The 20,401-nt window shown below is 43.3% G+C and overlaps 1 long non-coding RNA gene across 1 annotated transcript in view; it reads left to right on the forward strand.

Annotated features, from left to right (window-relative positions):
* LOC128781259 (uncharacterized) overlaps positions 1-20,401 on the forward strand; it is a 163,414-nt gene that overhangs the window by 13,606 nt on the left and 129,407 nt on the right. The window lies entirely within an intron of this gene.

The raw sequence follows: 20,401 nt of genomic DNA on the forward strand, positions 1-20,401 counted from the left end.
AACCCAGACAAATGGGGACGCTAACATCCGTAATCAGGGGGACGTCACAGGGTGGTGGCTGTTCAGTTCAGCTGGGGCTGGTGCACGTCAAGGGCCCTGGGCCTGAGGGAGGAGTGTCCTAAAACAAAACCACAAAAAGGCATTCGAAGGGCAGGCCAGGGTCTGTTAGGGTGAGTGTATGGCGTGGGAACCAGCTTTATAATCCGACCTTTAGTGCCTCTTACTGGGGAGAAGGCAGTGTGCAGGCTTTTCAGAGTGAAAACTAGGGACATCGTTTCTTTTCTCCTGTGTGTTCATCAGAAAGAGAGATAAAGAGCCAAACTCCTGTAGGGCAGGAATCTATAAGTGTTCACTTCCAAAGCAAAATGTGTGCACACGTGTGTATATGTGTGTGCACAAGCACATTTGTAGGGGGTGGGACTTTGAAAGAGCCTGGGTGGTCTGTTCTTGACAGGTGCAGGATATGGGTGAGGAATGCCGGCGTGGTGAGGTATATTACAGGTGGGGATTGAGGGCTTAGTGTGATTTTGAGCCTCTGAGAACTCAGATAAATATTAACTGGCCCATTAAGAAATGATATTGTAGAATGTTAGAGCTGGAGGAGTTTTGGGAATCACCTAGTCCTGCTCATCTTCTTAACCATTTACTAGGCTGGAGATGCTAACTGGTTTCCTAAAGCCACATGGTGCGTCTGTGTCGCAACCGGAACTAAAACTATGTTGGCGTGAGTGGTCTTCATGTCACATCATCTCATTTTCTGATGATGCCAGTTTGCAGCATCTCTTACTAACTACCAGGCTAAATAAGTAACTCCAGTGTTAGAGAATAAGGAGAAATTCCATTGGAAAGGAAATGGAAAGATTAGTCTTCTATGTAAAGAATATGGGTAACACCAAATGGCCGTCTCTACTGGTGGGCAGCCCTACAAGTCGGCATGCGGGATGAGTCTGCAGGGTAGTTTAGTTCGTGGTGGAATCATCTGGCAAGGGGAAGGGCTGCACTTGGAACTATTTGTAAGGCAACACCACAAAAGAGTAAGGGCAGGTGTGTCAGACTACGTTGGCATCCCCTACTTAAATTTGGAGACTACTTCTAGGTTAAAAAATAAAAAATCCTAGACATTGGAGGGATTCCAGCTACAAACAACACATAATCAAGGAAATGGAATGGAGAAACTGATTTATAGAAGGAATTAAAGCAACACTTTTTTTTTTAATGGCTCTGTCACAGATAAGGGCACTTTTTTTTTTGACATATATCAAGGACTTTAATTGGAATAATGAGTTAATCCAGGGAGAGATGATTTAGGCATGATATCAGAGAACAGGATAACATGACGGGATTGGGGAATTACCTGTTGAAATGAGAAATTGTCATCCTTCAAATGAGAGCAAGACAAAAACAGCACAATTAGGAAGATGGTACTTAATAGTAATTTTACATAAAGACATTTGATTTTTAGCTTTTGACAACACTGTGAGCCAGTAGCATTATCTCTTCCCTGTTTCCTTAGTTTTTAGAGAAAGTTGGACTTATGATGTATCATTAATTTAATAGCAGCTATTATGTGGAGGAGAAAAAAAAAGTCCAAAATACTGCATCCCATGCAGGTTGATTGTAATCTGCATCTCAATTTAAAAAATGTTAAAATGTGAAAAATATGTTTATTTTAGAATTACAGGACTACCGCAGTTGTTTAAGTAATATCCATGCACATCCCCATGGTTTCAGTTCTTGAGTATTCAAGGGCTAATTGAGTAGCTGAGATGATTGTGAGTGTTCCAGTCAATTCTCTTGCTGGGTCTTCATCCTCTGTACAGAGAATATATTCCCAGCCTGGCGACTGGGAAGTTGACCAATTCTTCTGGTCACTAGTGTTTGGATCAGCAATAATCTGTGACCCAAATGAGGTCACTAAGTTCCCTTTATTATTATTATTTTTTAAAAAAGAACTCAAAGGGAAATAAGCAGTCATTTATGTGGGAGGTCATGTGAAGTTGAGGCCAGCATGGGGTCACGGCCTCAGTGCCACAAGCCTGAGTTAGTAATGGACAGCAAACCATCCATAAAGTGGAGAGAGCTGCCATGGATTAAGAAAAACAAAGCAGATGTTCAGAGAGCACCAGAAAAAATAGATGAGTAAATAGAAACAGACCCTACGTACTTGGAGCCCCTTCTCGCAAAGTGTTCACGTGTGACTCCACTCGAGGCAGAGGAAGGAGCTTCCGTACCTCACTTTCCAACACAGGTGTTCTAACTGGGCTCGATGTCCAGCCATTGGACGACCTTGACTTTCCCTTCAGTGAAGACACTCTTATTTAAGCCAGTTCAAATGGGTATTTCTCCCTGGCAAGTTCGACCTGTTCTCTCTACTCCTGCCCATTTCATTAATGCCTCACAGTTACAACACATTAAGGAAAAGCTTTGTGAAGTGGACGTACAATGCTGGCACAGGCTGGATTGTGAGGTGAGCTGTGCTAACCGTCCAGAATGCGGAGACTGACGACGTGATTTCTGACGCCCAAATAGCTTGCTGCTAAACCATCGTCTCAATTACTTGGTTGACCCTTGTCTGGAAGCCAGGTCCTAACTCAGCAGCGTTTCTGGGATCTTCTCGCCTTTCATGGACCCCAGGACGGCCCATTCCCCTGAACTGTTCAGCTGCGAGACTCCTTAGGCCACAACCAATTCTGCAAACATTCTTTATCTGGGAAGCCAGGACCAACACTCACGTTCTCAGAGTTCACGAATCCTCTCTTCCCAGCAGCCCATGCGGCAGTCTTTGGGATAACAGGCCATTCTGGTTTCAAGAAAACCTCGTGCTCTGTTCAGGGCTGCGGGCGCCTCCCTGCACAGGGGTTCTCTGAGCAAACGTATGGGCTGTCTGCTCTGCCTTCAGCCCTCATGCATTTTTAATGATTTACAAGCAAAACATTTTTTCCCTCCTTCTTTTTTTCTAATAAATTTAATGACTTAATACACATCAAGCAGAATGGTTGGTTTGTGGTGACGGTTTTATAATTCCAAGTTCAAGGGTTTTTTTTTCTATTTAATTATGCACAATAACTCTCATGGAATATAATGCAATAACAAAAACATGCACCGATGTTGGCATAAGAGCCTGTTGTTTATTAGTATTGGTTCTGTGCTTTATGTTTGAAATAAAATATTTGGAACTAATGTTGGTCATGTTTCCTCCAAACTAGATAAAAAAAAAAACAACTTTTTTCCCTGAAAATACCATGCTCCAATCTTTGGCGATAAAACCCAGCAGCTCTTGAGATAGCATATTAAATTTTATTTGTAGAAAGCACTGTGCTGTGTTGTGGTGCTTGCTCAGAGTTGTTTTTTAATACTAATAATTTAATAAAGTGAAAGACCAATACATTGACCTGTGTTCTCCAAGGCGCCAGAGTGTTTCCCAGGGTTAAGAGGCATAGCTTGCTGAAAGGTTGTTTGTTTTGCATTCTAACCTATTACTTACTTCTCTTGTTTTCTTGCCAGATCTAGCCTTAGCTTGTAGAATCATTTTTGAATTTTGGAAAATATAAAGTGATTGAATTTTCTGAATCTACAAGCTTCCATAGATAAGGACTGCTTTTCTTAAGATCCAACACATTTGAATTGTGTATATTAATAGTAAAATCATCTCCTTCCTATAGAAAAAGTAGATGTCCAGTCTCATCAGCAGGGAGATTTGTCCCTCATTGGATGGGAATGGGTTTCAGTGTCAGAATGAGAGAAATCACCCACAGTCCCTTCTTCAAAAATCTGGACCCAGGGTTCTAGGCTTAGGCGAGGCTTCTGAGAGCCTGGTTCTCTTATGACGGCGGAGCAGGACTGACTAGAGAGCTTCAGAGGGTTCAGCCACGGTAGAGCTAAAAGGCAATATCGAAATGTAACATCAAAGACAGAAGCCAAGCAGATATTCTAAATGAGGCCTCACCCTGAGAGGCCAGTAGGAAGGCTGGAACCAGGTGTAGGGTGACAGGATAGAAATGGGGTGCCCCAGAAGAGAACACAGATGGAGGACAGGGGGCACCTGGAGGGACTGTCGGAGGTCCTCAAGGGACCTGAGGGCTCCTTAGAGAGCGCCCGTGGCCTTGCTGCAGGGAGAGCTGCAGTGCAGTAGTTAAAGGTACACATTCTGGTGTGCTGTGGTCACGGGTTCAAGTTCCACCTCTGCTGCTCAACAGTGATACGTCCTTGGGTGCGTCATGCCGCTCCCCTACTCAGCTGCTTTCTGTGTCAAGTGGGGCAAGTAAAATAGGCTACTCTATAAAGCCTGTCATAAAATTTAAACAAAAGAATGCTGCTATTATTATTGGTGATGAGTCAGGCAGGAAAAGCTACTAAGTTGTATTATTTTAATGTAAAAATATGCTTTTAATTGTACACGTATACATATATGTATCTATAAATATGTATTCTGTGTTTTTATACATAAGTGGCATATATCATTGGGTGTCTGTATTTTTAATTAAAAATACATAACTTATTTGAAAAATTTCCATCTTATAGAAACATTTTTTATTGAGGGTGTATGGAGGCGTGCAGCTAGACCAGTTTCAGCAAATGCACTCACTGATGTGACCGCGCCCCCGTGCAGACACGGAACATTCCCACGGCTTCGGGAAGATGCACTGCACCCCATCCAGGTCAATTGTCCCACCTGCCCACCACCCCAGATGCATGTGCTCTTCTAAGTTATCACCATAGATTAGTTTTGCCTGTTCTAGAACTTCATTTAAATGGAACCAATCCAGGCATATTCTTTTGTACTAAAATCTTTTGTTTGTAATAATGTTTTGGAGACTTACCCATGTTGCTATGTGTAATAGTGGCTCATTCCTTTAAACTGCTGAGTGGTACTGCATTTTATAATTATATCACACCTTTCCCATTCTCCTCTCCCTGGAAATTTGGGTTGTCTCCATTCTAGGACTATTGTAAGTAAAGCTGCTATGAATATTCTTATGTATATCTTTTTGAAGCATATGTTTTCATTGTTTTGGTTATATACCTATGCATGAATTGCTGGGTCATAAATACATGTAAGATTAACTTTATGAGGAAGTACTGACTGATTTCCAAGTGGTTATACCCTGTTACACTCCATCAGCAATGCATGAGAATTCTCGTTGTTTTAAACTCTCACAAATGTTCTATATTATCTGTCATATAAATTTCAGCCATTCCAGTGGGAGTATAGGGTTTGCATTATGATAGTAATTATTTCAGTGAGCAATTCTCCTAATTGCTCAGGCCAGAAACTTCGGTGTCATCCTTGCCTCCCTTCCTTCTTTCACACCTCACTTCTGACATATCAACAATTCCTGTTAATTCCATCTTTGGAGTATTTTTTTCATTCATCCACTTCTCGTCACCCCCATTGCCACCCAAGGTCCAAGCTGTCATCCGTGCTCATCATCATTAACTTCCTACAGCCTTTGTCCCTTGTCGTCTGTTCTAAACACAGGGGCCACACCTTAGACCATGTCCGTCCCGCTCAAGACCCTGCACATGTCTCTTCCATCTCACCTAGAAGGCAGGTTCTGCCCTCTCCACGGTCCTGCATGACCTGCCTCTATGGCTGTTCCCACATGGTCCAACAGCAGATATTCCCTTTGTCCTGACTACAGTCCCCATAACATCACACTTCTTCCACAATTCTTTTTTACCTGCTTTGTTTTTTCATTACAGAACTTTTCCTTTACCTGAAATTACATCTTGTTTATTATCTGTCTCTCTCACTACAATAGAAGCTCTGTGTTAGCACTAGGACATGCCTAGTAAATGAATACATACTCCATAAATATCTGTTGAACGTATTCCTTTTTGTCGTCCCTTATTTTTTCCAAACTATTTGTTTCTCTCTGTGTGTATATGTATACCTGTGTTACATATTTTAATTAACAAATCTCATCTCTTCATCTAAAGGCTTTTGTCACCTGAGTTAAATGTCTTTTATTTTCAACATATAGGGTAGTCTTCCCTCAAAGGGTAAGTGCTAAGGCAATATTTCCTGGTTAATTGATCGATGGTAGAAGAAAAGGGGCAGATATTTTTCCAATCTGTTTGTTCATTTGTTTATATATGTATGAATGCATGCATGTATCTTGTGTATGTATATGTTTGTATGTATCTATATGAGTATATATGTATGCATACATTTTAACAAATAACATTTCTTCATCCATAGGTTTTGGAGGGTAGCAGTTTGACTTGAATATATTTTATTTTGAACATAGTATAGATTTCCCCCCAGACTGTTTTTGCATATGTGCTTTCTAAAAAAATACAGAAGACCCTGAGTCTAATTCTGAAAGAATCCACAATCCTGTGAATGACAGTTTGGGAATACGACTGGGTACTGGAATGGGCACAGAGCTCTTTTAATTCTGTCAAACAAAGCCACAGACTAGTGTTAAGGAATGTTTGTGCGATCTCTCCAGTGTGGAATCGGTCACCAAACACAGGAGTCTTTACAGAGATCCAAAGTCATCATAAAACCATTATAACCACAAGACCTCTTCGGAGTTATCCCCTCAATAGTGAATGCTGTCTTTTAAAGCCAACTCTTGTATTCAGAGAAGGTTTGTAATATCTCCAGCCTGAAAGAAATCCCTCTTTCTGTGGCTCATTTACTTCATCTCTGTGGGTCTTGGAAAGAAGGATGGAGTGAAAACCACCCCTGGCAGCTGACTGTGAATTCTAGTCTTAAGCAAAGTATGGAGAGCTTCAGTAAACTTTGGCCATTTAGCCAGCCTTCATTCCAAGGCAAATTCTGGGCAGCTGTCTTCAAGGCCCAGTAAAGTGTTTGCCACAGGGCAACCCTCTGATTTATGGTCGTGGGCATTCTCAGGTTTCTGAGTAGAGAATGAAAACGCATGCTCGCTTGCCGGTGCTGAGAAGGGAAAGCCTGCCCCAGGACTGTCAGGGGCTATGAGAAGGGCTCAGGCAGAAGTAGCTTCTCACCCACAACGTATCTTGTTCACACTGACATTTCCTGCCCCAACACATTGATGGGCACATGGGAGACACTCCATAAATAAATATGACCTGGAAGGGAGAATGAAATGAAGTAAGAGAAAGAATGAAATACAGGAGGGAAGTGAAAAGCAAGGAGTTCGTTCTTATCGGATGTGGGCTGTCTGATGGGGAAGGAGGGACAAGCACTCGGCTGGTTGAAGTTATAAAGTAAGTTGAGACCTTTCACTTCACTGTGAATTCATACACTTGTAATTTTTTACTTAAGATTTACATTCTCTACTATGCTGTAAACTCCACAAGGACAGAAATTGTGTTTCTTTTAAAATGTCACTATCATCGCTTCAATCCACGTAAAGAACCTGACATCTGAACCTGTCTGGGCCCCTGCTTCAAGCCGGTCTCAGGGTAGTTCCCCACAGGGTCTAGTTGGTACCAGCTGATACAACGTGGATGGGTAGTAAATATTCCACGAATGAACACCTGATTAAACAATGTGGAAAAGCCAGATAGCAATGGACCTTTGTTACGCTCTTAACGTTCATCAGAAAAACAACTTTGCTGAATGTTAAATGGAAGCACCAAGTCTTTTCCCATGTTCAGTTAACTGCAGAATTCTCTCAGACTTCCTTTGAAAATATTTCTACACAGTTCACATCATGATCTATTTGCCATTTGCAAAGTAAAACACCATCATGAAAAAAAGAATATTTAACGCCATGAAGAAAAACCCTAGCAGCTAAGAAATGTCAGGGTCCCTATTCCAGCTGCATGGGGAAGAAAAGTAAAATGATAGCCTCCTGTGATTTTTGAATCAAAATGGAAATCCAACAATGTTTAACAATCCTTCATGTTTACTCTTTGGGGAGTCTGCTATTTGTGGGGCACACGGCTGGCCTACCTTAGGGGTGGACAGTTGAGGCCAGGCCCCTTTGCGTCACCCTGCCCTCGTAGCGCTGATTCGTGCAAACTTTCTTGCTCTGGGGTGTGCAGATGTCTCCCCAGGGGCTTCAGAGTGTGAGACAAGGCAGAGCTGAGCCCTGTTTTCAGAGGAGATTGAGGGTGCTGAAGACGGCCAAGTGCTCTGCATTGCGCTTTCACCTCCGGGTGCTTTGGCCGAGTGGCTTTGGATGGCCCTCCTTAGCCCACAACAGATAGATTGAAATGCCTCTTTTTCAGCCTTCCAAAGAAAGAGTTTCAAGTTCCCTCGGTTACTTACGTCACAGTACAGTATTTAGCACTCATAGACATTTTGGAAAACATTTGGGTAGTATGTGTAGGGTGGCCACCCCATTTGGTGACATTTTGGTGCATTTGATACATGTGATAAAGTTTGGACTTTTATTATGTATATTAGTTCATATCCAATGGTTTATTGGTATGATATAACTTGTGACAACATTATTACTGTTTCCAGATTTTCAGCTGCCTTGTATTACAGTCTTAATGTATATACCTTATAACCCACATTCCCAGTTCTCAGCATCTACTCAGACATGTGCCCAAAGACGTACGAATAAGGATCTGCATCGCAGCGGTGACTCCACTGGCAAAAATGTTCATCGTTACAGTTCTGGTTAAGTAAATGCTACGTATATATAAACGAGGTAATAAGACTTAATAAGAAGGAGACAGTAAGATAATGAATTATATATATAATAACATATATATTACATATAATATATATAATATATATGTTATGATATATATTATATATATATAAAATGGGGTATTAGAATGACCCTCTCACACAGGACAACTATAAAACTGTGGACAAAATACAAAAATATTCTAGAGAGTGAGTAACAATTAGAAGATTTTAGAAAGAAAAGTTTCTGACTTGTGCCCTTGCCTTGTTACAGTGTGTAGAAGTTTCAACACAGAGCAGGGTAAGTAAAGCTCTAAAAAATAAAACCCCACGATCTTGTTGGTCTAAAGGGCCAGAGACAGAGCCCGGGCAAACACTGGTATTCATCTGGAGGGCCATTTTTAATAGCAGGCTTCTGGTTTAATAATTTGTGCAAAGATGCAAATTATTGATTATTGATCTTAACCTTTGAAAATTTAATGAAGGTATTAGGTTATTTTCCTAAAAAGAACATTAGCAGGAACACACTAAAATCCGCATGCAGTTACAGAAAGCCGTTCATAATCCAGCCGAAGAGAACCCTGCAGCAGGGCGGTCCCTGCACGATACAGCCCAATGGCAGGGCGGTAGGACAAGTGATACCCCGGCTAAAAAAAATCAGAATAAACATTTTCTGTAAGGATGAGGATGCCCTGATGATTCTATCTGGAGCAAATGTATCATCTTGCATTTGGGTCTAAATAGTTAACTGCAAATGCACAGAATGACTGAGGTGACTCAGTGGCCACATAAATAGAACAAAAGAATGTTACAGGATTTTGTTGATAATAAGTTCCTTTGTGTACTATAAATAATCCTATGTGCCTGCCAGAAAAACAAATGTAATCTTCAGTTGCCTTAATGCAAGTGTAAATTTCTAGAACAGCATTGCATCCTGTAGCCGTGTGTGGCTATTCAATTAAATTTAGTTTAAATAATATCAAAAACCCAGTGCCTCAGTCACCGTAGCCACATCAAGTGCTCAAGTCACACTGCTTAGGTGGCTGCTGTATTAGGCAGCATATATTCAGAACGGCGATTCTCAATCAGTGTGCCACAAGAATTTTTACAGCATGCAATACCTGACTATTTAGTCGGGCACTGACCCTTTTCCCTTAGACTGTCAAACCAAAAAAAATGACAACAGCTAACACAGTGATAGCCATCCAGTGTGAATGAATCAAAATCAGACTTTTTTTTTTTTTGGTCAAATTGGCAAAAAATATATTTTTTGGTGTGCTGCAGAATTTCAGTAATGAGTTTCTGTGTGCCATGAGATGAATAAGGTGGAACATCGTCATCATCACAGAACCCTCTGGTGGCCAGCGTTGTTCTAGATCAAGGGAGGTAAGAGTCACGCTCTGCTCCATGTTGGGCACAACACCTAGCACAGTAGACACAGGTTGTTTGCTGGTCAGAATGGATTCCTCCCTTTTCCTGGAAACAGAATGCTGGACTGTCCTGAGGGAAGACGCCCTTCCCCATTCTCAACCGTGCGATTTAGATGGGACGGGTGCCTCCCCTAGCTTCAGGGGTGGGTCCTCATTAGTGTTACTATAGGAAACCCTCATGGCCTCCGCTGGACAGCATGGTATAAGGATGGGAGATACAGAATTGGAGAGTCCAGACCTGCCAGAGTGCCACTGGAGAATAAAACTAACACTAGGTTAGAGGACAGAGAGACCGAGGGCAATCGAAAACTTGGTGGCATTGTCTGAACTCCTGGACCAAGCTGCATCTGAAGCCCGCCCTCTTTCTTTTGGATTACATGCACCTCCCTTCAGTGTTTGTCCCTTAAGTCGGGTTTCCGACCACTTGGAATGCTAAGAGTCCTAAATGAGGACCCTGACAGATTGGGTTCAGTTGTGAGTGTTCCATTTTGGACAATGACACAGTGTCATGGAATGTTTGCAGAGGAGAAAGACCAGGAGGGTGAAGAACTTCAAGGAAATCGTGTTCTTCTATTCCCATGACAAAACTGTCTTCATTCCCAGGCTAGTCCAAGTGGCTGCTGTGACCATCCTGACATTTCCTGATTTCCCCTGGGAAGAAGGGCTCTGAAAGCTTCCAGTCTTCATTTAAACTAGTGTGGTAGGAGGAGCAAGATCACTTGATGAAGTCATTGAATCCACGGATGTCCTGGTGTCACCAGGACAAAAAATAAGAGAGGAAATCATGTAAAATTACTTTCCTTTTAAATATAAGTGACATTCATATCAGCGTACGGCTGCATTTTAATAACTCTGCTACTCCAAAATGTGTCACTTTAGTTGTATGATATTATAAAAGAAAACCAGTGGATATTATTTTTGTGTCATTTTTCCCAAGTCAGTACATTTTTATAAAATTCTACAGATTGAGTTAATATTTAAAAGCTGTATATATAATGAAATTTGAAATATTCTCTGAAGGTAGCTCTCCTGGAAGGCTAATAGAAACGTCCAATAAAAGGCTGCAGAAAATTGTTTTCAAAGTCTGGAGGGAGAGGGTGGGGAGACTTTCTCTGTACTCTCAAAATCATTTTTAAGCTCCCACTTTGTGGCTAAATAAGCTGCTCCACACCTGCTCTTTGCCACCGTCTCCCCTGATCCACCATTACAATGAGAAGACACAGATTTTTCGGAGGGTACTAGCTCTAACCCAAAAGGTCGCAGTCACCGGGGGTGGGGGTGGGGCTTTAAAAATATAGATACTGTTAGACAAAGAATAACCGTATGATCCAGCAATTCCATTCCTAGGTATTTACCCCAAATAATTGAAAGCAGGGACTCCACAGATGGTAGTATATAGCAATGTCTATAGCTGCGTTATTCACAGTAGCTCAAGTGTTGAAACAATGCAAATGTCCATCAGTGGACGAATGGACAAACGAAATGTGGTCTCTCCATACCACAGAATATTATTCAGGCTTGAAAAGGCAGGAAATCCTGCCACATGCCACAACATGGGTGAGCCTTGGAGTGCAATCAGGTAACATTTGTCCTTTTGCGCCTGGCTTATTTTACTTATTGTCAGGTTTCAAGGTGCATCCATTTTGTAAGATGTATCAGAATTTCATTTCTTTTAGTTACTGAATAATAGTTCATGTATGCATATACCACATTCTTTTTGTTCATTTTGGATTCAGTTGTTTATTCTGTTGGAAGAATAAATTAGAGATTTTCATGTAGACCACCTATTAATCTGTTATCAGATGTGTGATTCGCAAATACTCCCCCTGTTCTGTGGACTGTCTTTCACTGTGTTGATAGTGGAACCCCAATTTATCTCTCTTTCTTTTGTTGTCTGTACTTCTCATTTTATATCCAAGAAACCATTGCCAAAACCATTGGCATAAAGATTTTCCTTGATGCTTTCCTCTAAGAGTTTTATGGGTTTCTTTTTTTTTTTAGGTCTTTGATCTATTTTGAGTTCTTTTCGGTATATGCTTTGAGGTAAAGGTCCACTTTCGTTTTTTCCCATGTTGCTGAAAAGATTCTCCTTTTTCCATTTAATAGTCTTGGCACCCTTGTCTAAAATCAGTGGACTGTATATGTGAGCATTTGTTTTTTTAAAATTACATAAAGGTTTATTTTTTGTTTGATATCTTAGAAGCTATGACACAGTATAAGAAGGCAATCAAATATTACTAATAATTTTCCATCCAGATTAACATTGTGGTATATCTCTCTTTTTTCTAATTATATACCAAATGCAGACACTTAATGCAGGTGTAAGTGGAAGACAAAAGGCAAGAGGTTACACAGTGTCTGCCCTATGTTTCTATGTATGTCTGCTTTTTGTAATCAAATTCAGATTGTGCTGTAAAATATTTTAAACATATATTTTCACTTGGCATTTAACATGGACATTTTTCACATACTAACCTATTCTTTGAAACATGTTGTTGTTTAAGGTGCACCTGAAATATCACCATTTCTGAGAGCCTTTCCACACTCCCACTGGCCTCAGGTAGAGTCTGGGTACATTCTGCATTTTCTGTACCCTTGGACACTTGTGTCACACATGGAGCACACAGTAGGTGCTTAGTAAATGTTGGTTGAGCTAAAGAAGGTCCCTCACACAAGAGCTTGTGTTCGGTAAATGGTCAACTTGAACCTGTGACATCTCCTCATCCCCTCTTCCCATCTTGTATATATCATGTCCCTGGACAGCAGCCGGCTCTCGGGAGAGGTATGGCAGCTGCTGGCTGACCAGCAGTACTGCGGAGGCCAGTGTGGAGCTGGTGGCCCAGGCTTGCTCCCCGTGACTCCAGAACATGGAAAAGGCTCTGCGTCAAGATGCCCATCCAGTCCTATTCTGCCCTGCTGCCCGGGAGATCAGGCACAGTATTCACAGGAAGGAGGGAATGAACTGATAGTTCTAATAGGCAGATTTTTCCTCACTACTCCCTTGTTTGGAAGGCACTTGTGGTCTGAAGAGTAACGTTCCACCCACCCAGAGGGAGCCCGACACCCTGTGTTGTCCTCGGCTCCCCAGGGCAAGGGTGTATAGACAACACACCCCAGGTAGTTCCACCATTTCAGCTCCCTTCCCCTCTCCCTCCACACCCTTCAGTAACCCCAGGAGGAACGTGTACTCAGAGTACCTGGGCTCTGGCTACTTGCAAAGATTATGAAAGTCGTAACGTCGATTCTGTAAACTACACACCCAGCATGCTCTCCACGAACTCCCCATCTTCACAGCTTGAGCAAGAGGCCTCAGCTTTATGCTTGAGTAACTGATGGAATGGCTCCCACTCCTTGGACAGGTGCTCTGTGGATGTGTCTTCCACCTCCTTGCCAGGAACAGGTTCCAGGCTGTGGATAAAGAACACTCTGATGCCGCCATGCTTACCCCCTGGCATGGATGAGGCCCTTTGAGCACGAGCTGTTTGGTCAAATCGAGAACTATCACTTACAGAATGAAGTAAGGCCTAGGAAATATAGGATTTCATTGTATTTCTATTAGTAATTAATGCTAACATAAAATAAGGGCAGCTAAAGCAAATGAAGCTTTGACTGTATGCCAGGAACTAAGCCGAATGCTCTCTGCGCTTTTTACAGATTTAATCTTTGTGACACTCTGGTCGTTTGACCGTTGAGGAAATAGAGGTTTAATGGCTTGCTGGAGGCCGCGCAGCTCGCCCGTAGCTGTCTGAAAGCTGGTGGTCTGTCGTCGCCAGAGCCCTTGCCCTTTCTCTCACATCATCTCCCTCTTATTAACTCCTGTTCATCCTCGTTAATTGAAAAAAGAAAAAAAAATATATCTCAAAGTTAGAGATGATGCTACCTAGTTAGAGCTATATCTTATCTACGTATGTGTGGGCATCACTGGAAGAATCTTTGTTATAACCTTAGAAAGGAATTTTAACGGCACTGACTGCCTCGTGAGGAGTAAGCTCTCCGACCCAGGGGAGGGGCATTCAAGCAGGGCTGAGGATGGTTATCAGTCAGCAACCTGGTGGAGAGATTCTTGCCATGGATGGGTAGTAGGGATAAATGACCCTCGAATTCTCTCTTGTTTGTAAAATCCTAGAAGAAAGGATTCTAGTAAAGCCTTTGTAGATTTTGGGTCCAGCTGGCTTTCTCTGGGACATTTCTCTGCACCATCCAGAAGGGCACGGGATGGCCTGCTTTACCTGACCTCGGTTCCTTGGCCATGGACAACCAGAGAGTTACCAGGTCCAAGGTGAGCCAATCCGTGTTCCTTCCTCAGGAATTTGAAATTGGTATTAAAAAAAAAAAAAAAAAAAAAGCAAGTCTGGGTTGGTGCTTTAACCTGAGGAAATTTAAGTGGAAGGACCCTGCACTCACGGTGCTCACTGGAGGCAGAGGGAGCTGGTGCCAGGGTGGGAGAAGTACGAGTAGTGACAGACGGTGGGGAAGTGCCCCCCGATGGCCTCTGGTCCCCAGCTCCAGTTCTTCCTGAGGACCTGGGGATCTGGTGAGACACCCCTGTATCTTTAATCAAGTTCCCCGCTGGGTTTCTCTTACTTGCAACCAGCCAGAAGAGGCTCAATTAAGAAAGGGATGACTTGGGAACATCCTGTCTCTGAGCATTGGAGAAAGGACATGTATTCCCCGCTTTGCTAGGCCTCCTGCTTTGCTAGGGCACAGCGACACTGCAGCCTCCAGGTTGGAGCATCTCCAGCCTGGGATCCCACCTCCATTACTTCGTCCCTGCTGCTTTCAAGTCTGTGGATGCTCAGGGGAGTCCATTGCCGTATTGGGCGATTGTGTGAATGCAAGGGAGATTCATCTGATTTAGCTGTGGCTTAGGGGGTTTGGTAAAAAGAAGGGTGCACTTGGAGGAAAGCTTACTCAACAAAGGAAGTGCAGGAAACCTGTGTTTCAGATCCGATCCGACCATTACATCTCAGAGTTTGGCCTACGTCTTATTATCCTGAGGTGTGTGAGACCTTGTTGTCACGTCCATAGGCGTTCATGGAGATCCTCGGTCCAAGCATGGTAAATCACTGCTTAGGCTGGCTTCAGGGGGAAACTAGTGCAGACTGTCCGCTGCTTTCCCGTGAAAACCTCGGGGCTCTTGGGCAAACTCTTGCACAGGGCATGCTTAATCAGAGAAACATCACCCCAGAGAGGTGAATAATCTTCCCATTCTTAAGGAAGTCTGGACTGTTTTTCCAGCACACATGGACAACTCATAATTATTCTTAAGTAACCCTGAGAATTTTAACATGAATTGAGTTATGTGTTTCTTGTTAAATGGATCAAATTTCAACAAAGCCCGGGAAACATCTTGAAAAATCACATGAATGCAATTTCCAAAGAAAACAATCCAAGAATTACTGCCAAAGAGTTTTATTTCCACTAGGAAGGAAGAGAAGAGTTTCATTTTGCCCCCCACACAGACTGCATGTTCAATTTGTGGTCTGCAATGGAAAATTCTGCTGATTTTGCTGAATTCAGGGGAGGAGAGAAATGAAGGGGGCTATTGTTGTTTGAGTGATAAAACCGTCTTTCTTCCTCCACTATTAATGTGTTGTTAGCATTCAGCTCTCCTCTACAAATACTGAGTTTTAATCTTCTGTGAGGTACTCTGGAAGGGGTTGACAAACTGAAAACATGATGCTTGTCCCATGGGCCCGTGGGTGGCCCACAGGCAGGCACTGCCAGCCCTCACAGGGCCCCATGTGAGTTAGACACAAACGCCCCTTTCCAGAAGAGGTAGCCTTCTGGAAGATGCCCATCTAACCGCCACATTCCCGTCTGCAAGGCATGTAAAGGGGTAGTGTGCGGCCCCCCATTTTCTAAACAGTTGCAATACACCCGCCATTCTCCACGTTTGGTGAGAAGAATCACTTGGGAGCTTGTTAGGAATGCCTAAGCCTCACCCCAGATACTCTAATTCAGCAGGACTGAGATGAGGTCTAGAGATGGCAGTTACCACCCCCTCCCCCAGGTGTTTCTGAGGCAGGTGATCCAAGAACAATAGCCCGAGAAGAAAACACGTAAGAAGCAAATAGCCTGGTCATCTGGAAAGAGAAGAGATCAAGGCTGGCTGACCTTACGGAAGATGGAGTATTTTAGTTATGTGATAACTAAGCTGTAATTTCTGGAACTTTTGCCTTCATAGAAAAATGTTTTCATTTCCCAAAATGGATGAGAAAAGCTCAGCTAGGCTTATTTGAAATTGTCCAGAAGAGAACAACGACAGCTGAAGAAAATTGTTTCTAAGATAAATTCTTAAAATAAGCTTTGGGGACTGAAAACTTTGTAGCCACTAGTGCTAACTTCTGCCTTTGGACATGAAAAAAAAAATGATGAAGAATCAACATGGTAACTGGGGCAATGCAGAGATTGACAGTGACACCGAGACACGCAGAGGCGTGATACCTCTGCAACCATCTTTCCCACTGGCTTCCCAGACGGCCCCCCAGGGGCACCCCTAACTCTCCAAGGAGCCTCTGATGAGCCCACACACACTCCATCATAGAAAACAACTCTGGGTCCTGGAACAAGATTTCCTTTGGAAATGGGACTGTGGTGCATATGAATGGCGGTTTCCATTAAAAAAATTCATTAGAGGTTTTAAGGCTTTCAGCCAAGAGCTTTGTACTCTTTCTAAAGATCAATATTCTGTCATAACAAGGAAAATATAATCCAAAGTATTCTTTGGCACGGCAAACTCTTCTTGCTTCATTTCCCCCAAAATAACAATTACCTTTTTGTTGTTGCTGTGATTTGGGAAGAGGAGTTTTCTGTTGTAACTGGGTCGACCTTCTCTCTGTACTTTTCGTCTGTGGTGCAGGCAATAGTTTTATCTGTAGGGACCGCATTTGAGAGAGCCCGGAATGAGGAAATGGGAAGAGAGAGGCGCGATAGCAACCCCATCGTACAGCGGTCCACGTGGCCCTGCCGTATGTGTGCTGGGGACTGGGGGGCGGATTCCAGCACTGCAGCTGTTCATCTGTCACGAGAAACACAGCAGGGTCTCCACGTCCCGAAGCATTAGCTCTTCTGTCATCCGCCCTCTCCTGTCTGTTGCTCCATCTCCTCGTCCTGGCCAGCACCCCTCTTCTCCTTCCCAGGCCTTCCCACTACACCCTAGAAAAGCTCCACACTGCCCTGCCCCTTCGACCACTCACGCACTCAACCCCAGCCTCTTCACAAGTCCCTCTGATGTTTTGAACTGAAATGTAGATCTCCCAAAAGCTAGGCTTGTGTGTCTCTGTCCTAATATTTGTTCCGACTTTCCACTTGAATATCCTAGAGACACCTAAAATCCAGCCTCTCACAAATGGAGATCATTGCCATCCCCAGGTTTCCTCCTCTGCCTGGGTTGGCTTCAGTCAAATTTTGTTTGACAGATAGATGGATAGACAGATGTATGTGGACATGTACCTCATAGTTATATTTTAGGTGTGAATCATTTGAATTGAATTGAAGTCCAGGAAAAATGAAACAATACGACAGTAAGATTAGCAGGTTGTAATACTCTTGGTGTCCCCATACCTGGTATTTAAGAATATTACATTTTTATGTCACACGTGAAGGGAGGATATTATCAGTGTATTTCAAAATGTGATCGTAGCATACGTGTTGTGCGGGACTCTGATAGAAGTGCTCAGAAGTTTCCAGTCCAAAAAGGGATTGGAAACACTGGGTTAAACACTGCATCTCTCTATTGCACGATTTCTCGGGGTTTCTAATATGCTTAATTGACACCATGGCTGCAAGGCAGGGAAAGAGTGGGCGGCATTCAGACTTTTTTAAAACCATGGAACCCTCTCTCCCACTTTTATCTACCTTCCCTTCTACACACACACAGACACACGTTCATAATTAATATTCTATGGAATACGCTTTAAGGAGTATTTGCATTTATTTATTAGGTTCTCCCAAACAAGTAACATTTACCTCCCAAACCCAGCCTTTCATCATAGTTATTAACAGTTTACGTCATGGGCTAAGATGACTTTTATCATCTATGAAGCAAACAGAGAAAAGAAAAAAAAAAGAACAGTTGTGGGCGGTGGGGGTCGGAATCAGTGTGGCGGCCCAGAGAAGGGTGGAGCAGACACTGTTTGCTGTGGCCTCCCCACCATCCAGTCCCCTCGCTCCTTGCTGGAGGAATCCTGACTTTGTTCAGGTATCATGGTCATGAGGCTTTACGCCTTGAAAACGGTGACCTTCTATCCAGCTGTAGGTATGGGCCTAATTGATTTATTACTAGTCCCATCCCCCTGGTCTGGTTCCAAAAAAGGCACATGGCCCAATCCTGCCAATGAGACGCGAGGGAAAGACAATAATGAGACTTCTGGGGAAGGTTTCCTTCCTCATAAGAACGAGAGGTAAGAGAAAATGGCCTCTCTCCTTCCTCTGGATGTTGTGCCTTGAGAGTGTCTGGAAGTGCCATCTGGCTCCTAGTCTGAAGATTAAATTAACACCAACGTGGCAAATGAGATGGGAAGAGCCCGAATCCTTGAGGACAACGTTGAATACCATCTCCCTGAAGCCTGCCCCTTCCCTCAATTTCTAAATATTTTTTCACGTCCATCTGAGTTGAAGTTTCTGTTGCTTGATATCGGAAGCATTCTGTGTGTGGCTGAAGCCGAGATAAGTTGAAGATGGCGTTTCTGGGGGAGGCTGCCAGGGTCCTCCACATTCATTTTATATCTGTGGCAAGTCAAGGCACGTGCTCCCCACCAACCTTGAGGTGAAGCTGCATTGGAATATTACATGGCAATCTGAAAGGTGTTACCCGGCGACACCTGTGCTCATTGTCCCCCTGGATCTGACAAAGACTGGGAGAGAGAGAGGGTTGTGGTGAAGGTCAGTACTGGGGTCAGCCCCTGGCTCTGCTGCCTAATTCTGCCTCTTACCGGCTGTGTGCCCTTGGGCAAAGCCCTTAACCTCTTAGCACTTCAGTTGCAACTGTGAAAATGGGATACAGAATAGTGTGTGCAGCATGGAATACTTTAGTGACCATGCAAAACCTAACCCATGACCATTCCTGCCACATGGTAACAGCCAGCTTTCGAAGGGCTGCCTCTCAACAACTGGGGCAGCAGAAAGATATTCATTGGACTCCGATGTCAGAGCAGGTTATTAAAGTACTTTCTATGTTACCTTCCTGTGATTAAACTCTTAAGTTTTCTGGGGATGGGACATAGAATGTGTCTTATTCATTTTATATCTTCCGCCACATTTGAAACAGAGAAGGTATTCAGCAACCATTTAGGTAGCAAAATTAAATCCTGGGGTTTCTTCTGAAAAACACCTGTCCATGCTTAATTCTGTATGGGGGAGATTTCAAAGCACAGCTGTGAGTTCTTTGGCGCTCCTCCCATCAAGAGGTGGATCTGTATCAACTCTGGAATCTGGGTGGGCTTATGACTTGATTAGCAGAGCGTAAGGGAAGCAATGCGATGAAGTTTCTGAGGCTGAGTCCTAAGAGGTCACGCAGCCTCCACCGTGCTCGCTGGAACACGCAGAACTCTGTGTCGGGGGTCTGACCACCTTGAAGCTGCCTTGCTGCGAGGGAGTCAAGGCACGTGGAGAGGCCGTGTAAGGGGTCCCTGGACAACAGTCCTGGCGCGATAACGTTTCATGTCGTGCCAGCCTAGACCCTCACGTGACTGAAGAAGCCTTGAGATCAGCGGTCCCCAATCTTTTGGGCACCAGAGACCAGTTTCATGGAAGACAATTTTTCTATGGACCAGGGTGGGTGGGATGGTTTTGGGATGATTCAAACGCGTTACATTCAAGCTCACCTTCTGCAGTACGGCCTGGTTCCTAACAGGCCCGGACCGGTAGTGGTCTGCAGCTGTGAGGTTGGGGACCCTGCCCTAAATAATCCCAACCCATAGCTGTTTAGTCACCCCAGCTTTTCAAGTGATCTTAGCAGAGGCCCCCCGACATCAGGAGATGGAGGTAAGACATATCCACTGGGCCTTGTCTGACTCCCCAACATACAATATTTCTGAGCATGAGATGGCAGTTGCTTTATGCCCCTCAGTTTGGGGTAGTTTGTTATCAATGTAAATAGGTGGGACACCCTTAGTTTGATTGTACAACTTTGTGACTTGTGGCCTAGGCTTCCTTTTAGGAATAAAAGCAAATATTAATAATTTTGAGAAGAGTTTGGATATTTCACGACGACTCCTTTAAAACCTTGATATAATTAGAGAGCCTGGTTAGGGATGGTGTTTGGTATTTTATTATGTTCAGTTTTCTCTTTCTAGAATTCTGTGGAATGAGATATAGCTCTCGATATATCTGAAAACTAAAAAAAAAAAATTGTAAGTTAGCTATTGCTTTGTCTGGTTTATCTACTGAT

This window comes from Desmodus rotundus, chromosome 6, assembly GCF_022682495.2.
Source record: "Desmodus rotundus isolate HL8 chromosome 6, HLdesRot8A.1, whole genome shotgun sequence".
Lineage (NCBI taxonomy): Eukaryota > Metazoa > Chordata > Mammalia > Chiroptera > Phyllostomidae > Desmodus > Desmodus rotundus.